This window comes from Balaenoptera musculus, chromosome 16 (genome assembly GCF_009873245.2).
Source record: "Balaenoptera musculus isolate JJ_BM4_2016_0621 chromosome 16, mBalMus1.pri.v3, whole genome shotgun sequence".
Lineage (NCBI taxonomy): Eukaryota > Metazoa > Chordata > Mammalia > Artiodactyla > Balaenopteridae > Balaenoptera > Balaenoptera musculus.
The window spans coordinates 61,895,821-61,914,939 of record NC_045800.1 but is presented as its reverse complement, the minus strand read 5'-3'; positions in this window follow the sequence as shown (position 1 = coordinate 61,914,939).

Below are 19,119 nucleotides of genomic sequence, written 5' to 3'. Positions count from 1 at the left end.
CACCCACCGCAACGAAGAGTAGCCCCCGCTTGCCGCAACTAGAGAAAGCCAGCGCGCAGCAATGAAGACCCAAGGCAGCCAAAGATAAATAAAATTGAAAAAAAAAAGGTTCTCTTAAAAAAAAAATAGTGTTTACACAATACCTGTGGCGTACTATTTTGGTGCTGACTGTACCACTCTCTGATGACTACCAAATCTCTAATTATAAGGGTGTGGTTATTCAATAGGATGCGTAAACCCAGTTCCACAGCAGACACCATTTATGCTTTAAGATAACAAAGCAAGGCTTAGTAACCGGAAATCAAGTAATTACAGAGATCTAGAAAAATGTATAAATATTCAGTGTAAAGAAACTTGATAAATCAAAAGCAGAAGATATATGTTTCATAAGCAAGGGCTTTTGAAAGCAAGATGAGAAAATGAAACCATATCTCAAAGACTTTTAAAATGACAAAAGGGAACATATAAATTAATAAGTCTTGGACACTCCTGACATTCTTTTCCAATGTAGCCAGCTTCTTTTGAAATGGGAGCCAATTATAACAGAAGCCAATAATATAATGAAATATCTTTGATAGAATCATTTTGAAAAAGAGATGTAGGGCACATGAAGCTGCTTTTTGTGAGTGCCCGCTCATGCCTTATGCTTTCCTTTTACAAAAAAAACAGCTCCGTTGCTATGGGGCAAGTCCAGTTTCCTGGTTATTTTTGGAGAACTAATGCATTTGTCACATAATTAAGAAACTTAAACATTGTTAGGAACAACTGTGGATAAGACTCTAAAGCATTACCATAGACTCCTAGGAAAATACTTCAAAGTGAATGTTTCTATTACCTTTCACCTGAGTTATATATTAAAGAAAAGATGACATAGTGGAGCTCTGTAGAGACCTATCCAAAAGCATGAAAGCTAAGTAAGTAGTTCATGTTAGGACAATGGAATTTAATTTTCTCTTTTTTCGCCCAGCTTTATGGACATATAATTGACAATTAAAAAATTGTATATATTTAAGTATACAACTTGATGTTTTGATATACATACACATCATGAAATAATCATCATAATCAAGATACTTAACATATCCATCACCTGACCTAATTACCTTTTGTGTGTGTGTGTATGTGTGTATGTGTGTGTTGACAGCACTTAAGATCTACACTCAGCAAATTTCAAGTATACAATATACAATATAGTATTGTTAACTATAGTTATATTGTACATTAGATCTTGCATAACTGGAACTTTGTATCCCTTGACCAACATGTCCCCATTTCTTCCCCCTACTCTCAGCCCCTAGCAGCCATCACTCTTTGTTTCTTTGAGTTTGAATATTTTAGATTTCACATATAAGTGAGATCATGCAGTATTTGTATTTCTGCATCTTGCTTATTTCACATAGGATGATGTCCTTGAGGTTCATCCATGTTGTTACAAGTGGCAAGGTTTCCTTCTTTTTAAAGGCTGAATAATATTTCATTGTATATATATACACCACATTTTCTTTATCCATTCATCATCAATGGATGCTTAGGTTGTTTCCATATCTTGGCTATTGTGAGTAATACTGAAATGAACATGGGAGTACAATTTTCACTTTTTTAAGTACCAAGAAATATGTACCATAATTAAGAGTCTTATAGAGATTCTTAACATCTCTCAATTTCTACATGGTATCTAAGAATTTTATTATTTTAGAAAAAAAATAAAATTGAGAAAGAAAATCTTTCCTCTGTTAACTTCTAGGAGGCTCTAAGTGATTCGTAGGCAAATTAACGTATGTGGAAATAACTTGAATTAGGACAATGAGTAAAAGTAGCTCTATTGTTAAATTGTTCACAATGCTTAGGCTTAAGTTTCAGGAGCATTGTGAAAGGTTTATTGCAAGATATATAGTATACTCAAAGACATGTAAATTTATACTTTCAATCACTTTGAGTTTCTTATTTTTTTTATTTATTTGCTTCAAAGAGAAATATTTCTCCTTGCAAATCATAAGAGAGCTTCCCAGGGAGAACTTTGCATAGATGTTTTTGTCACTTTTAAGTCCTAAAAAATCTTCTTCCATCAAACTTCCGAGACATAGAGGTATTGTTTCAGACAATACTGTAGAATTCAATAGCATGAGTTAACTTTATAGACTTCTTTCCTTGTGGTTAACCTAATAAGTAATTGTTAATATAATTAGTAATATTGGGGAAATAACATTGTTCTAGCAAAGAAAAAAAGACTGTTGTTACTATCAAAGTCTTTGTAATAGGTACAATGATTCTGAAACTTGATGTGGAGAATAAGAATGCAAATAATAGAGAGAAAAAAAATTTTTAGGACTAAGCCTACGGAATATAATAATATAACCCAAACTACTATATTAAAACAGGGAAGTACACATTAAAAAAATAGCCTAGTGCAGAAATAGTCCATTACGTACAGGAACTTACTGTGTGATACAGGGGATTTCATAAATCAGTAGAGAAAAAGGACCATTTTGGATGGTTATCAATTTAGAAAAAATAGCTTAGATCAGCTTCTCATTACTATACAATCCAAATAAATTCCAGATGAATAAAGAGTAGGGTATAAAATTATGGTTAAGCAATAAAAAACCAGAAAAAAATAGAATGGAATGTGTAATAAGCCTCTGGACGGTGATTATTTTTTATACTTAGCAGCAATTTTTTAAAAATCAAAAGGAAATATGAACAGATTTCAGATTTTCTTTAAGTAACCAAAATGAATAAGCAATAACAGAATGGGAAAATATCTGCAAAAACTACTAAATCTAAAGGGCTATTATCTTTCTTATATAAAGGGCTCATATAAATTGATAAAAGTACACTAGGCCTCAAAGAAATGGAGAGCAAAAAGACATAATATTAGTGATCAAAAATGTAGAAAAAAATATTGTTTAGTAATCAAAGAAGTGCAAACTAAAACTATATTAAAGTATCCATTTTCACTTAGGAACTTATAAATATTTTAAGCAATCATATCAAATAAGCAAGGGTACAATGAACAGTACTTTCATACATAACTAAAGTCTTTTTTTTTTTCTTGTCTGCGCCACACGGCTTGCGGGATCTTATTCCCCAACCAGGCATCGAACCCGTGCCCCCTGCAGTAGAAGCCTGGAGTCTTAACAACTGGACTGCCAGGGAATTCCTGACTAAAGTTTTGATAAACCAATAAGTCATCAAAATGTTCCTATCCTTTGACCCAGTAATTCCACATCCCCATACACATAAATATGTCTGGCAAAACAAGACTAATGCTCAAACCAAGTGATTCTGCTAAATAGGAAGTTTTACCGAGCCATGGAAAACAACTTATGAAGACATTTTAAGTAAAAAAAGATTAAAGCTTTGAACAAAAAGCCAGTAGGGGAGAATGGGAAATGGAGAATGAATATATTTAAGGAAGGGAAAAAAGAACATTTTTGGGAACATTTAGAAAGAGTGAAGTGGAAAGATTTGGGGAAAATTGGGGATCAAAGACGTATTTTTTTCATAGTCTCCTTTGTCATTTTCAAGTTTTTGTTTTTTTAATTACCATGTTTGCAATTAATATAGATATTTTTATTCCTGCTTCTCTTGAGAAATGAATCACCAAATGCTGCGCTTTTTCATTGTTGTCCATATGTATTCTGTGTGTATATATATCTATATATATACTCTGTGTGTATGTATGTGTGTGTGTATATATATATATATATATATATATATATATAGTAAGACTAAACTGTATTGTTTTTCTAGCTGGCTCACAGGAATACTTAGACAATTTCTTAAGTATCCTTACTGTTTCTTTCTTACAAGGCCTAACAACATAATATAAAATTCTGGATATAGGAAATTCTCACAAATATGCAGTCACTACTCACGGCATTGACTCATCCCCATTTTCTCTTCATCCCTTGCAATATCAGGTATACAAATAAGCAGTCCAAAGCTGTTAATCTCCCTTGTTAACAGTTTGTAATTTGTTCTAGGATTAATTCTATTAAGGCATTGATTGAATATAGATGCTAATCTCTTTTAGCAATTCCTAGTTTGGTCAGTAATTAAGGCCTTTCTTTCCTTATGTGGAATTCCTTGTGTGCCTGTCTCCTACCACAATTTCCTCAGTCCTCCACCCTCCCTCGCCCCAACAGGGAAGACCTCCTGTAAAACCATACTGTAATACTCCATGTTCAGTGCCTATACATGTGTATATTTACAAAATATAAATGTTGTAAATATGTTGGTTCATCCCCTATCATTGCCTTCAAAGCTGGTACCACTAAATTCTCACTTACAGATTTAACCAGCTCTGGGGACGGGGAAGGACGGGGGAGCCCTCATTTGTAGCATTTGCCAATTTTTGTATTGTAAATACTCACACCATGGCCAATTTAAAGCTACTGACATAACATCACTGAACACAGAATTGGGAAGAGATGCACAGTAGCACACCATTATACAGTATTTCTATCATATAGACACAACAAACATAAATAACCTCAAGAGCATAGATAATAGTAAAATGTAGTAAAATAATTAGGAAGTAATGAATTTCAATATTTTTACCTTTGTATTTAATATAATTTTCTAGCTGTAAGTGTACATACTTAAGTTTAAAACATGGCTATGCTTAACACCTGGCTTGCAATAATATCCTGAAAATAGCAATTGGCTCTTGCTAGCTAGAACAACTTAGCTCTAACATACCAATGGTTTTAACCTTGCCCCAGATTCTAGAACCAAGCCCTAGTTTAGTAACTCAAATGAGTCAGTCTTCTATCAGAACAACTCATCTCAAATACATGGAAACTAGATTCAAGATTAGTTACTGGTGTGCACTGAACATTCCCATTTGTTTCCCATTGTTCTAGACCATAAGGATGAAAAGTAGTTAAGACCCCTCCCACAATTTTCCCTGTGTCAATAAACAGCCACTCTGTTTTCAAGTTTTTCAGGCCTAAAGTCTGTGTCATCTTTGACTCCTCTCTTTCTCTTCCCTCTTACTTCAGTCATTAGCACAATCCTGATGGCTCTACCTTCAGAATATAACCATATCCCATCACTTCTTACCCCTCTAACCACACCTGGATTATTGGAATAGTATCCTAAATGGTCTTGCTTCCATCTTGCCTCCTTGTGATCTAGTCTCAAAACAATAGTCAGACTGATCCTTTTTAACTGGTAAATCACGTTGTGCCCTTCCTCTGCTCAGTAATCCCCTATAGTTTCTCATTTCACACAAAGTAAAAGCCAGAGTCCTCACAATGATCTTCAGGGCCCAAAATAATTGGTGTGTCTCTCTCTTTACTTCTCTGACATCATTTCCTATTCTTCCCCCTTCCTCGCTCTGCTCCAAATATGATGGCCTCCTTACTTTTCCTCAGATGTGCTGGGCAGGATCCTGCTTCAAGCAAGGCCTTTGCATTTGCTGCATTCTCTGCTTAGAACACTCTTCCTTAGCTGCATGACTCTCTCCTTCCCTCTTGTCTTGTCCAAGTCTTTGCTTTTATGCCCTCGTCGCAGTGAGGCCTTCTCTACCACCCTATTTAAAATTGCAACCCCACTTCCCACTCCCAGAATTGGCCACTTAAATTTTCTCCATAGACTCATTTCTATTGACATACCATATATTTTACTTATTTGTTGTTTATTTTCTGCTTCCCCTTAACTAAAATATAAGCTGCACAAGGCCAGTGAACTTTGTTCTGTTCACTGCTGATTCCCCAGTGTCTAAAATAGTGGCTGGCATACACTGGTGCTTAATATATATTTTATTGAATGAATAAATGAAGATCTGTCCTCAAGGAGTTTTACAGGTTTTCTTCTGTATTTTTGTAACCAAAGTAAATGGATTTCCTACTTAGTAACTGGATTTCCTGCCTTCACCAGTTTCCTAGTGATTAATCCTCAACATTTGTTACCAGGCACCTACAGCTCTGACCAGCCTGCAAGGATCTCTGTCAGTTACCAGGCTAGCTCTACATCTTGGGTCTTCCTTGGCTGAGGTTTTTTTTTTGTTTGTTTGTTTTTTTGGTACTTATGTTCCTCTATTCCTTTAAATTTACCTTTCGGTTTCAGACCTGTCTTTGAATTAATATGATTTTCTGACTCAGTCTGAGAAGTTTTTCCTTCACTGTCTGAGTTTTGGATTTGCTAGTTCTCTAATGTGACAAAGAGATTGTATAACAAGATGCATTATCATCACAATCTTTAAAAATTAAAATGAAAAAAAAAAAAAGAAAAAGGAAAAAAAAAATTAAAATGGGCATTGTAAGGATAATACTTCTTTTAGCAATTAGATAGGTTATTACTTGTTATCTATCAACCCTCCTATTATCTACATGAGATAGGTGAATATCCCTATAAAATTCTTATGTTTGACACACACAAACCTAAATAGAGTAGCTGTCAACAATGGTTAGATTTTAAGATCCCTCACTACCTACACACTTTTTTCAGGCACTTACAAATATCCTGGAATAACTAGGATCAACTGAGTAGTATCCTCATTTGTTAGCTGGTATTTGCTAGCTAGACAAGATGGCTATGGACAACTCTGAATTAATAAGCGGTCTCCCTCAAGTTAATATGATTAGGGGTGATAATGTGAATCAGAATTTTTAACTGCCAACAATCACAAATTTTGTGGAATAATTTTGTTTTCTTAAAGCATATTCTCCATAGCCTATTTTATTTTTGCAAAGATTCTGCAAAGAATGGCAGTATAAATAGTACTCTTTTCTAAGTAGAATTGATATGTCTCAAACTCAGGGAGCATTGGTACCCAAAAATACCAGTAGATATAATAAAAAGGACATTTCTCTTTATGTGGCAACAGTCTAAAGAGATCAAAAATCTTTTTCTTTTAATATTTATTTGTTTATTTATTTATCTATTTGGCTCCACTGGGTCTTAGTTGTGGCATGCGGGATCTTTTAGTTGCGGCATGCGAACTCTTAGTTGCAGCATTTGGGATCTAGTTCCCTGACCAGGGATCAAACCCAGGCCCCCTGTACTGGGAGCATGGAGTCTTAGCCACTGGACCACCAGGGAAGTCCCTCAAAAATCTTTTATAGCACTGATACAATTTCCATCACTGTATTTCTGTGAGGAAACTGGGGGAAAGAGGAGCAAATAATTTATCATGTTTTTACAGATAAAGAAACTGAGGCACCAAGTTAGACAATTTCTTGCCTGAGACCATAATGGTACATCAATTGTAGGACTAAGACCACTGCATCCTCTTAGTTGTTAGCTTACAGGGTGGTTTTTCCAGATCACTCTGCACTGCTAATATAACTGAGATTCTGAGTAGTAACAGAAGATGGTCAGGGCAAAGTAATGGTAATGAGCCAGAGCTAGAAATGAAAATAGAGTCCAAGTCTTCTAACTCTCTGCCCACTGATCCTGCTGTTAAGCTGCAGGACTAAGTTACTGGACTTCATCAAAAAGTGGCAGCGTAATGCTATTAGAGGTTAACCAGTGTCAGTTCAGTTAACTTTTCATTATAGGTGGACAGAATAATTCATATTTTAACAATCTCTAAAGGAAAACAATCTCAAATTGAAATTCTTTTGGACGTTGTCATATTTCTTCTGTTATTTAAGTGTTTACTTGTGTAATGTGAAAAAGGACCTTGGTTGACTGAAGCTCATTAGGAACCAGAAAAAAAGACATTACAAGTTAAAAATAATTATCTCTTTGCTTAAAGATCGTGTGAATCAGCAAGCTAGAGAGCTCAGGTTTTCAATGGGTTGGCTAGTCCATTGTGTCAGTCTGAGAATAGGCCAGAGGAGGAGAAGAAAATATAGAAGAGAAAGGGGGGAGGGTCATCTTTTGTCTTACATTTAGGAAATCTATTGCTTAACTTGGTAGATTCAGATGAATGAGACCAGTCATAATTCAGAAATCAAGAAACTTTTCACTAGACCCCGGATAACAAAAGCAATCTTGGGAAAGAAGAACAGAGCTGGAGGTATCATGCCCCCTGATTGCAGACTGTACTACAAAGCTACAGTAATCAAAACAGTATGGTGCTGGCATAAAAGCAGACACATAAATCAAAGGAACAAAATAGACAGCCCAGAAATAAACCCAGGCACATAGGGTCTATTAATCTGTGGCAAAGAAGGCAAAAATATACAATAGGGAAAAACACAGGCTCTTCAATAAGTGGTGCCAGGAGAACTGAACAGCTACATGAAAGAATGAAATTAGAACATTTTCTTGTACCATATACAAAAATAAACTCAACATGGGCTTCCCTGGTGGCGCAGTGGTTAAGAATCTGCCTGCCAATGCAGGGGACACGGGTTCAAGCCCTGGTCCGGGAAGATCCCACATGCCACAGAGCAACTAAGCCCGTGCACCACAACTACTGAGCCCACGTGCCACAACCATTCAAGCCCGTGTGCCTAGAGCCTGTGCTCAGCAACAAGGGAAGCCACCGCAATGAGAAACCCATGCACTGCAATGAAGACCCAACACAGACAAAAATAAGTAAATAAATAAATAAATTTATAAAAAAAATAAAAAATAAAATAAAATAAACTCAAAATGGATTAAAGACCTAAATGTAAAATGGGAAACCATAAAACTCCTAGAAGAAAACCTAGGCAGAATAGTCTTTGACATAAATCATAGCAACATTTTTTGGATCTGTCTCCTAAGGCAAAAGCAAAAGTAAACAAATGGGACCTAATTAAACTTAAAAGCTTTTGCACAGCAAAGGTAACCATTGATAAAACCTACAGAATGTGAGAAAATATTTGCAAATGATGTGACTGAAAAGGGGTTAATATCCAAAATATGTAAACAGCTCATATAACTCTATATCAAAAAAACAAACAACCTATTTAAAAAATGGGCAGAAGACCTGAATAGATATTTTCCCAAAGAAGACATACAGATAGCCAACAGGCACATGAAAAGATACTCAACATTGCTAATTATTAGAGAAATGCAAATCAAAACCACAATGAGGTATCACCTCATTCCTGTCAGAATGGCTGTCATCAAAAAGACCACAAATGGGACTTCCTGGTGGCACAGTGGTTGCGAATTCACCTGCTGATGCAGGGGACACAGGTTCGATCCCTGGTCCGGGAAGATCCCACATGCTGAGGAACAATTAAGCCCGTGTGCAACAACTACTGAGTCTGCGCTCTAGGGCCCGCGTGCCACAACTACTGAGCCTGTGCACCTAGAGCCCATGCTCCACAACAAGAGAAGCCACTGCAACGAGAAGCCTGTGCACCACAACAAAGACTAGCCCCCACTCGCCGCAACTAGAGACAGCCCGCGCGCAGCAATAAAGACCCAATCCAGCCAAAAATAAATAAATTTAAAAAAAAGAAAAAGACCGCAAGTAACAAATGAACAAATGTTAGTGAGGATGTGGAGAAAATGGAACCCTTGTGGAGAAAATGGGAATGTAAATTGGTGGAAAATAGTATGGAGGTTCCTCAAAAAACTAAAATAGAACTACCATATGAGCCAGCAATTCCACTCCTGGGAATATATCCAAAGAAAACAAAAACACTAATTCGAAAAGATACATGCACCCCAATGTTCATAGCAGCATTATTTACAATAGCCCAGATACGGTGGTGACCTAAGTTCCATCAACAGAAGAATGGATAAAGAAGATGTGGAATATACATACAATGGAATACTTCTCAGCCATAAAAAGAATGAAATTTTGCCCTTTGCAACAACATGGTTGGACCTAGAGGATATTATGTTTAGTGAAATAAGTCAGAGAAAGACAAATACTGTATGTTATTACTTATATGTGTAATCTAAAAAATAAAACAAATGAATGAATATAACAAAACAGAAACAGACTCACAGATATAGAGAACAAGCTAGTGGCTGCCAGTGGGGAGAGAGAAGGGGAAGGGGCAAGATAGGGGTAGGGGATTATGAGGTACAAACTACTATGGATAAAATAAATAAGCTGCAAGGATATATTGTATAGAACAGGGAACATAGCCAATATTTTATAATAACTTTAAACTTTAACTTTTATAATAACTCAAGAATGTCATATACCTAATATTGAAACTAATATTGTAAATCAACTATACCTCAATAACAAAACAGAACACTTCACCGAATGAAAAATGTTCTAAGAGATACACTATAGTGAGCTGAGTTCTCATTATATAAGCTGACACGTGGTACTCTTCTCATGTATTTTCAAGGGCATGGACATTTTGCCCTGCTGGAAGAGATATAAATCTCATGTAGACTTCCTCAGTGGTGAAACTCCTCATATAAATCAGAGCTTCAGAAAGGTGGGGGACAAATGAACAAAGACTTTATTATCTTCCATAATTCTTTTCCTAGTTTTTGACAACAATTTAGTAGATGAAGAAACATTAGTTTCCCTGGGTATCTCTCATATATACAGGGCATATATATGTTATTAAACTTGTGTTGGTTTTTCTGCTGCATAAAAAAGAAGGAAAAAAAAGAGAAACATCTTTAACATAAAATTTCTGGTTTTGATTAAACTGATATTTTTAAAGGTGCCACATAGCTTTATGTACATTATTATTATTTTTAACCTTTACAACAACCCAGAGAGGAGAATGTTGTTTTACAGATAAGGAAGCAGATGTTAAGTATTTTGCCCAAGGTCACACAGATTGCATAGTAGTTAGACGTGGGTTTAGAATCTAGATCTCCAAAATCACTTCTAATACCCTTTCTACTATGTCACAGAAGGCCATGGCAATACTTTAATTTTTACCTTTAAGGCAATGTCTAGGTAACCTTTAGGCTACTCAATGGCTTTTTGAGAAATAGATTCAAGAATATTTGTTTTGCATCCCTATTTTTCTTGTTGTATATTTCTTCAGCAAAGTGTAGACATTAGATATCAGATTGTGGGTATTTTTGTTGCAATATGGTAGAAATGCATTTCCTCAAAAGTGCTGGACACCATATGCCTGTTTGTTTTGGGTTCGCCAAGGGTACTACTGTAAGTCGAACTTGACGGTTGCAGGCAGAGTCCTGAAGTGAGAACTGTGAGTTGACTTGCTATAAATAAAGGATTTCCTATACTTTCTAAAACAAGGTAGAGGACCCTAGTGGATAAACTGAGCTACAAACTTTTGATATTACTGCAGGCTAACATATCAGAGAGCCTTTAAATTTTAGAGGAAAAGGCAAGCAAGTATTATTTTCAATTTACTTACTCCCTAGAAAGGTTATAATTATTGAGCATTTTCTGACTACCACCAATTCACAAGTTGTCACATGAAACATAGATTCTAACTCAACCCCTACCCAGTGAAATGTTGTCTCAGTGATTTGGTGATAAAATTATCAAAATCATTAATTATTAATTCCTATGGGACTACACCTAGAGAACTGGAGGTAAAGCCTCTGCCTTCTCTAACCAATCAATAAACCAAATAAATATTTGAATGTTCTCCATTATACACCAACCTCAGTGTTAGGCACTGTAGTGCCTTCTCCATAGCAAAAGCTCAGTATCATTCAATAATGATTAAGTGAGTGAAGGAAACAGAAAAAAATCAAAGACATGGCATTTGCCCCGAAGGTGCTGACTATCTAGTACACTAAAACATAACAAAGAAATTAATGTAGCAAAGAAATTATTTTAAAAACATCAAATCTCTTTTTTATTTGTATTTTTATCATGATGCTACTCTCGTTGGGCTCCGAGTGATTACTTTGGAGCTAATAGTCTAAGTTTCTATAGGATTTACTCTGAGACCACGTCCTGAACTATTCCATACCAGGAGAGGTAGTATAGTGGAATAAGTTAAGTGTGTGGACTCTGGTGTCAGATATCCTAGATCTTGGCCTCACTACTTACCAGCCAGGGGATCTTTAGCAAGTTACTTCTCAATGTCACAATTTTCTCATCTGAAAAATGGGGGTTTGTATAGTATTTTCCTCATAGGGATATTGTGAAGATTAAACAAGAAGTTATAATGTAGTTTTTATGTAGAACACAGCCCAAAACCTTGCAAATAACTAGTACTCAATATTATCGCTAACAATATTTCTTTCTTTCAGGTTAAAAAATACTCTAAAATCTAGACTTAATTAACCTTCTTATCACCTTGCCAAAGGGTCTGCTTCCACATGCTGCCTGCCAGATGGTCCACTTACCAATGAGAAACCTATGTGCTTACCTGTGATAAATTAGACCACTGAAGCTCAATGCTTTGTAGTAAAGAATAGGGTTGGCATAACTGAAAATGTACAACTACACAAATTCTAGGAAAGCAATTTTCTGTATAGGTGCGTGGTATAGTGAGACAAAGATAAGCATGAGTCAGATCTCAATTTGATTCAGCTCTGCACAGAGTGCTTAGCCTCTTCGAATGATTTCTTAGTTATGTGCCTTTGGGAAATTACTTAAACTCTTTGGACTATTATTTTTCTCATCTGTAAGGTTGGGGAAATAATATCTAATTCACTGAGTTTTTTGTGAAGACAGTGACTACACAGAGTAGGGGCTCAGTAAATTGAGGACGGTGGCCAGCACTCTGAACGTTAGTTCTCTTCTGTTCTTCTGTACCTATCTTGGGAAAAGAGTAGCAACAGCAGGGGTGGCAGGCAGGGCAGCCGCTCAGCAACATTATGATGGATGTGATTTATACAAGTCTGTCATAACTGGTCGGTCAGTGTACGAGGGGGCCAGTGAGGGTAGAAATCCAGTCTGGGCTCCATTCTCCAAGATGTGCAAGGGGCCTCTTTTGCTAATTTGTACAAAGATGCTCTATTCTCCACCCCTTTTCTAAACCACTTCCTGACTTTCAGTTCTTTCCCACCTTCCCCAGGTGCTCAGTGGCCTCATAGGGTCACGACCCGTCACTGCTGTTCCCACTGTAACCTACCTCACACCTCTCAGGTCATCCTATGCTATTGGATCCTGCCATGAAAATCCTAGTCTTTCCAGAGTCCCACTCCTCCAGTACTCTTCTGAGAGACGAGTACTAATTACGTAAACGATTTCCAGCTAAGGAAGACCTTCCTTTAGTTATACTGTCCATTGGTATTTTAATAAAGTATTTTTCCAGTGTTCCAACCCAAAGGAGCAAACAATGTGAGGGTTTGAGGTATCAAGGTAAAACGAATGTAGAGAAGCAGTTTGAAAACAGAGGCGACTTTTTAGCACAGCACACAGTAGCTGTCTATCTGGAGATGGCATTGAATATGGACCAGGAAGTAGAAACTCTGTACATTTAATGAACAACCTTGCCTGTCCCATATCAGCCAGTCCAATTAAAGAGTAAACAAGAACTTTGGACCCTATACCAATACCAACTTCTGAAAGAAGAGAATGTGGGAGGGGAAGATTTTGTGGTATAGTGAAAAGAGGACTGCCTTGAGAGTTAGGAAACTTGGCTCACAGTTCCGCCTTCACCACCAAACAGCTTTTGGCATTGGGGAAGTCAGTTGCGTGCTTAGACTTCAATGACTTCACTGTGGACTAAGAGACTGAATTAGAAAACCCTTTTTCACGTCCAACCTTCTATGTTGCTTTTTTTCCCACTGCAAACTGATTAGCCTGGCGGTGGGCAGGTGGTGGAAGCAATGCTAAATTGTAGCTTAAAGAGTATTATATTGAACTTAAATCAATGTAGTATAATGCTGGCTTCCAGAGAGGCAGATTATGTTAATGGTTAAGAGTGTAGGAGCTGGAGTCCTTCATTCCTGGGTTTTGGTACTGAACTTGGACAAATCACTTAACCGCAATTTCCTCATCTGTTGTTCCTCATCCTAATTAGTATTAGGAATACTAATACCTATGTCATAATGTTAGTGAGAGGATTAAATAAGCTAATACATATGAAAGCACTCAGCACAGTGCCTGATACCTAGTAAGTCCTCAGTAGTTGGTGATGGCATATTTCATCCTAACTCTGCTACTAGATTAATTCTTGATTGGCTAAGTCACTCACTTCTCTGAGTCTCCTTAAAAGAAAATTTTTTTTTTTGGTCCAGTCAGAGTATAGGACTAGATTATTTCTAAGGTGTTTTCTATTTCCATCTTTCAATCTCTATTTTTTATGTTTGTAATAGAAAATTTTGTTTTAGAAATTTGGCCAGTCTTGAATTAAGTAGCTCAATTATCCCTCCCATGTGCACAGAATAGTTTCCCAGAAAGATCACTAAGTCTGAACTGCTCCCATTGTGTGTGGGAGGATCATTGCTCGCTACCAGGATATGAGTTGTACAATTTTAATCCTCAAACCAGTGCCGCTGTACCTCTACTCCCAGTAACATGAGAACCTACACCTTTAGATTTCTGGGTCATCGGCCACACGAGAGTCCTAGGAGTCATCATTATTGCCACATTGCTAAAATGCAGCAGCCACTTGGAGCCCCCAAGACATTTGTCTCAGCAGGCAAATAATCACATTCACTCATAGGTCATAATTTGATTGTGTGAACATACTGCATGTCACTGATTACTAGCATCATGTTTCTTTTTGGCAAGGAGCTCAGCACTGTAGTCAAGCCCAATGACTTGATCATAACAATCCTTAAATCCCATATTTGTGGGTCTGTTTCCTGGATCATTCCTGGTACCAATTCTGTATCAATCAGGAGAAAAAAACTATACCAGTTACATGAACAGAGACAATTTAGTATAAATAATTGTTAACTAGATATAAAGATGTTAACAAGGGTAAAAAGAAAACTTGAATAAATCATTAGGTAGCAACTGCAGGAAGCAGCTACAATCCCTAGGGCTGAGAAAACAAAGGAAAATGGTTAGAATTATTAAAACTTAGAGAAGAGGCTCTTATTAACAATTCTTTATATTAAATTGTCTCTTTTCAAGTAACTGGTGTGGTTTCTGTTTCCTGAATGTACGTACTGTGACTGGTACAGTGGTTGTACCAATTTACAACTCTCATGAGCAACAATGGAGGTTGAGATTGCACCATAGCCTTACCAGAACTTGATATTTTTCATCTTTTTCATTTTAACTATTCTGGTGGGCTTGAAGTACTATTGCATTGTGGTTTTTAATTTGCATTTCCCCCATGGGGAATGAAGTCAAACACCTTTTCATTCGTTTACTGGTTATTTTGATCTCCTCTTTTGTGAATTATCTGTTCAAGTCTTTTGCCCATTTTTCTGTTGAGTTGCTGCCTTTTTCTTATTGATTTGTGAGAGCTCTATGTATATTTTGAACATGAGTTCTTTGTTGGATATATCACCCCAGCTCTCTCTCAATATGCCCAGTTAGCCTTAATAGTTCAGATGTGCTTCTTTTGATTAAATGTTCCTAGGGACTGAATTACTATGTTGTTCTTATTGTAGTACCTCAACAAATATAAGAGTAGTGGAGTGGAAGTACTATAACTTTCTTTGGGACTTCCCTGGTGGCACAGTGGTTAAGAATCTTCCTGCCAATGCAGGGAACACAATTTCAAGCCTTGGTCCAGGAATATCCCACATGCCGCGGAGAAACTAAGCCTGTGCGCCACAACTACTGAGCCTGCGTGTCACAACTACTGAAGCCTGCGCACCTAGAACCTGTGCTCCACAACAGAGAAGCCGCCTCAATGAGAAGCCTGCACACTGCAATGAAGAGTAGCCCCTGCTCACTGCAACTAGAGAAAGCCTGCACGCAGCAACGAAGACCCAACGCAGCCATAAATTAATAAATAAATAAATAAATTTATATTAAAAAAACTTTCTTTATTGTGAGAAGATAGGAATATGTATTTCATTCATGTTTATTCATTCATTCCACAAATCTCTTTAAATACATGTTTATTTTTTTATTTTTTATTTTTTTAAAGTTTAATTTTTTTTTTTAATTTATTTATGGCTGTGTTGGGTCTTCGTTTCTGTGTGAGGGCTTTCTCTAGTTGTGGCAAGTGGGGTCCACTCTTCATCGCGGCGCGCGGGCCTCTCATTATCGCGGCCTCTCTTGTTGCGGAGCACAGGCTCCAGACGCGCAGGCTCAGTAATTGTGGCTCACGGGCCTAGTTGCTCCGCGGCATGTGGGATCTTCCCAGACCAGGGCTCGAACCCGTGTCCCCTACATTGGCAGGCAGACTCTCAACCACTGCGCCACCAGGGAAGCCCTAAATACATGTTTATTGAGCATGAATTATGTGCAGGGAATTATGCTGAGTATGTAAGTTTGCTTCTTTCTGAAGTATTAGAACTCAGCTTGGGAACTTTACACATACTGTCATTGTAATAAAATAAGAATCTTACATTAGATTTAAAAAACTTTTTCAGGAGCCCAGAACATTTTTGAAAACCAAACAATCATTGCCACTATCTGAGGCCAGTGAATGTCAGTCACCTGAAAAATTCCTGTGCAAATATTAAAAAGGCCTTCTAGATTTTATTGACATGTTTTTATTCATTTACTCAAATCAAATATTTGTTAAGCACATATTATGGAAGCACATTAAATGGAAACTAATTTCTTAGATCTTCTTTTCTTCTGCATACTCATCCTTGGTGGGGTCATCTGGCTTCAATTACCAACTATCTATATGCTGATGACCCCCACATCTATTTCTATAGCATAGGTGTCCTTCATGAGTCTTAGACTCAAAAAACCAAATGTCTGATGAATATTTTTGCTGGGATGTCTCAAGGCACCTGACATACATTTTCAAAACTGAACTCATCATCTTGCCCTAGCAAATCTTTTCTTTCTGTGTTTCCTCTTTCAGTGTATGGCATGAGCATCTACCCAGTTGCCCAAGTGAGGCACCTAGAAGTCTCCCTTGACACTTGACTCTCCTTCCTTCCCACCCACTAATATCCTACTAATTACCAATACTTTTCAATTCAACTTCTTATACAGTCTCTCTCAAATTAATCTGTTTTTCCCTATGGCCAATACTATAAAACATGCCACTGGTATTTCTTGCCTAGATCTCCTAATTTGTCTCCCTGCCTTTAGTCTTTCTAGTCTCCAACTATTCTCTAATGTCTCCCATTTCTATAATCCTTTGAGACTTATCTGTGCTCTTTGGGTAAAATCAAAATTCCTTAATAGGGTTTATAAAGTCCTATGTAACCTGCTCCTGTTGCCTCTCCCATCTCGTGACTCTTTGGCATTTACTCCTACTACTCTTTCAGATCTCACCAAATATTACTTCCCCTGAGATGCCTTCCCAGATCCTCAAAAATGGGTTAGATGCCCTCCTACAATACTCTCCTGCTTTCCTTATCTCTTATCATTAAACACTAAGTTCTGTGAGACCAGAGCCTTTATTTTGTTAGCTGTGGCAACTCAACCACCAAATCACATTATTTATTGAAATAATGAATGAATTTCTTGAAACTCAGGGAAAGCCACTGCTGAAGTTACAGAAGAAACTCTTTTATTATATTTAAGAAATATTTCAGATACTTTAATACACAGAGACATCTGGGCACAATGTAGTTACAACTAACACACTTGGAATCTGTATAAGCCAAAGTTTGTCTTATTTATTCAGATGCTTTTAGTGAGCTATTATTTGTGATGAGCATGTGTGAAAAATTTATCTGCCAAGATGGAACAAAGATCAAGAATTACCATCCTAAAAGATGCATTCCAGAAATGACTAACTAGGGTTTTACTTTTAAAAATTGGCCTATATGTAAAATTTAATTTAAAAGTTCATTCATTTCCCAGGATTATTTCTGGGAGAAGGACCCATGTTGGCAAACAGGAAGTTTTTTGTGTATGTTTATATTTTTTCACCTTCTAAAATACAAAATTGATAAGAAAGCAGAAAAGTCCATTTTAAAAGAACCATCAAATCTTTACAATCTTTCTCAAATCCTCTTAAGTGGGTTCTACATCATGGGAATTAATAAAAATGGCATTTCCCAATTAACTTGGGATTCTGAGTTTGGATCCTTTCACGTGCTCTCCTGGGTTTATAATCTAGAGGTATTTGTGAAATTTTCTTCTTGACAATAATTGTGTTTTTGATTGAATAGGTAATAGGTCTAATTGCTTCAGGGCCTTAAAGTAGTAGCATCTATAAATGCTATAAACCTTGCTTAAATTTTAACAAGTTTATTGAACAAGTTATTCCCTCTGATGCTGGATAAGCCAAAGGGCCCTGTTTCAAACTAATATATACATATTAGCAAAGCAAGGCATGAAGATAGGAATGAAATGTCTTCTTAAAATGCTCTGAGACTAAATATTGTTTATACTCTAAGCAGTAAAACAGAAATTATTTAAGTAGAACTGAACCCTACTACACATTGATAGCAAAAACTACAATTTCTTCATATGTCTTCCTAGTAATGTTGTTGGGTGTGGTGGTTATTACATTAGTAATATGTTTCAAATTCATGTTATATTGATGCTCTGAGATAACTCAAGGGATCTTTCAGGAATTTTGAGTGATATATAAATGTTATGGGAAGAATTGATCCCATTTCAAGGTTAGGATGGATAAATGAGCATTTTAGAAAAAGAAATACATGATGCAGAAAATGTGAATTTTGGAAAATTTCTCCTAGCATATTGCCTGGCATATAATAGGCATTCAATTTATTTTTCTTGATTGACTGATTGAATAAATGAATAAATAAATTATACTCATTCAGTTCTTGTCCCCTACTCTTATCCCAACTCTCAATTAATAGTAATTATTTTCTTAGTCTCCACCCAAATTTGAGATAATTTGGCTCCCAAGTTTTGGGAGCTGGAATGATTTTAAAGTGCCTAATTAAGAACAATTTGTTAATGATTATTATCTCTTCCCCTTTTCACTCTAAGCTGTCTTTATACTTTCCAAGTCTCATGCTGCTTTTTATTCCTTAGGCTAGTTTTTATTAAAGAAAAGAGAACAAAACTGTTTCTCTCTGCCTTTTAATAAACGTGACTCTTTCTGTCATCCTTTCCTTGATCCTTTCCAAATCAGCCGTGGTTGCCGTAAGTGATGGCTGAGAGACAAGATGCCAAGTGCAGTGGCTAAATTTAAAGAGCAGCATTCGCACCTGTTGTTAACTGGCAATGACCAGTCTCACACCCACAGTTTCCTCCACCCTCTGCCTCCCACCAAGTGCAACCCATAGCCCAGAATTTGTGTTCACGTATAAAAGTACTGATGAAGATTATATACATTACATAGAAATGGATAA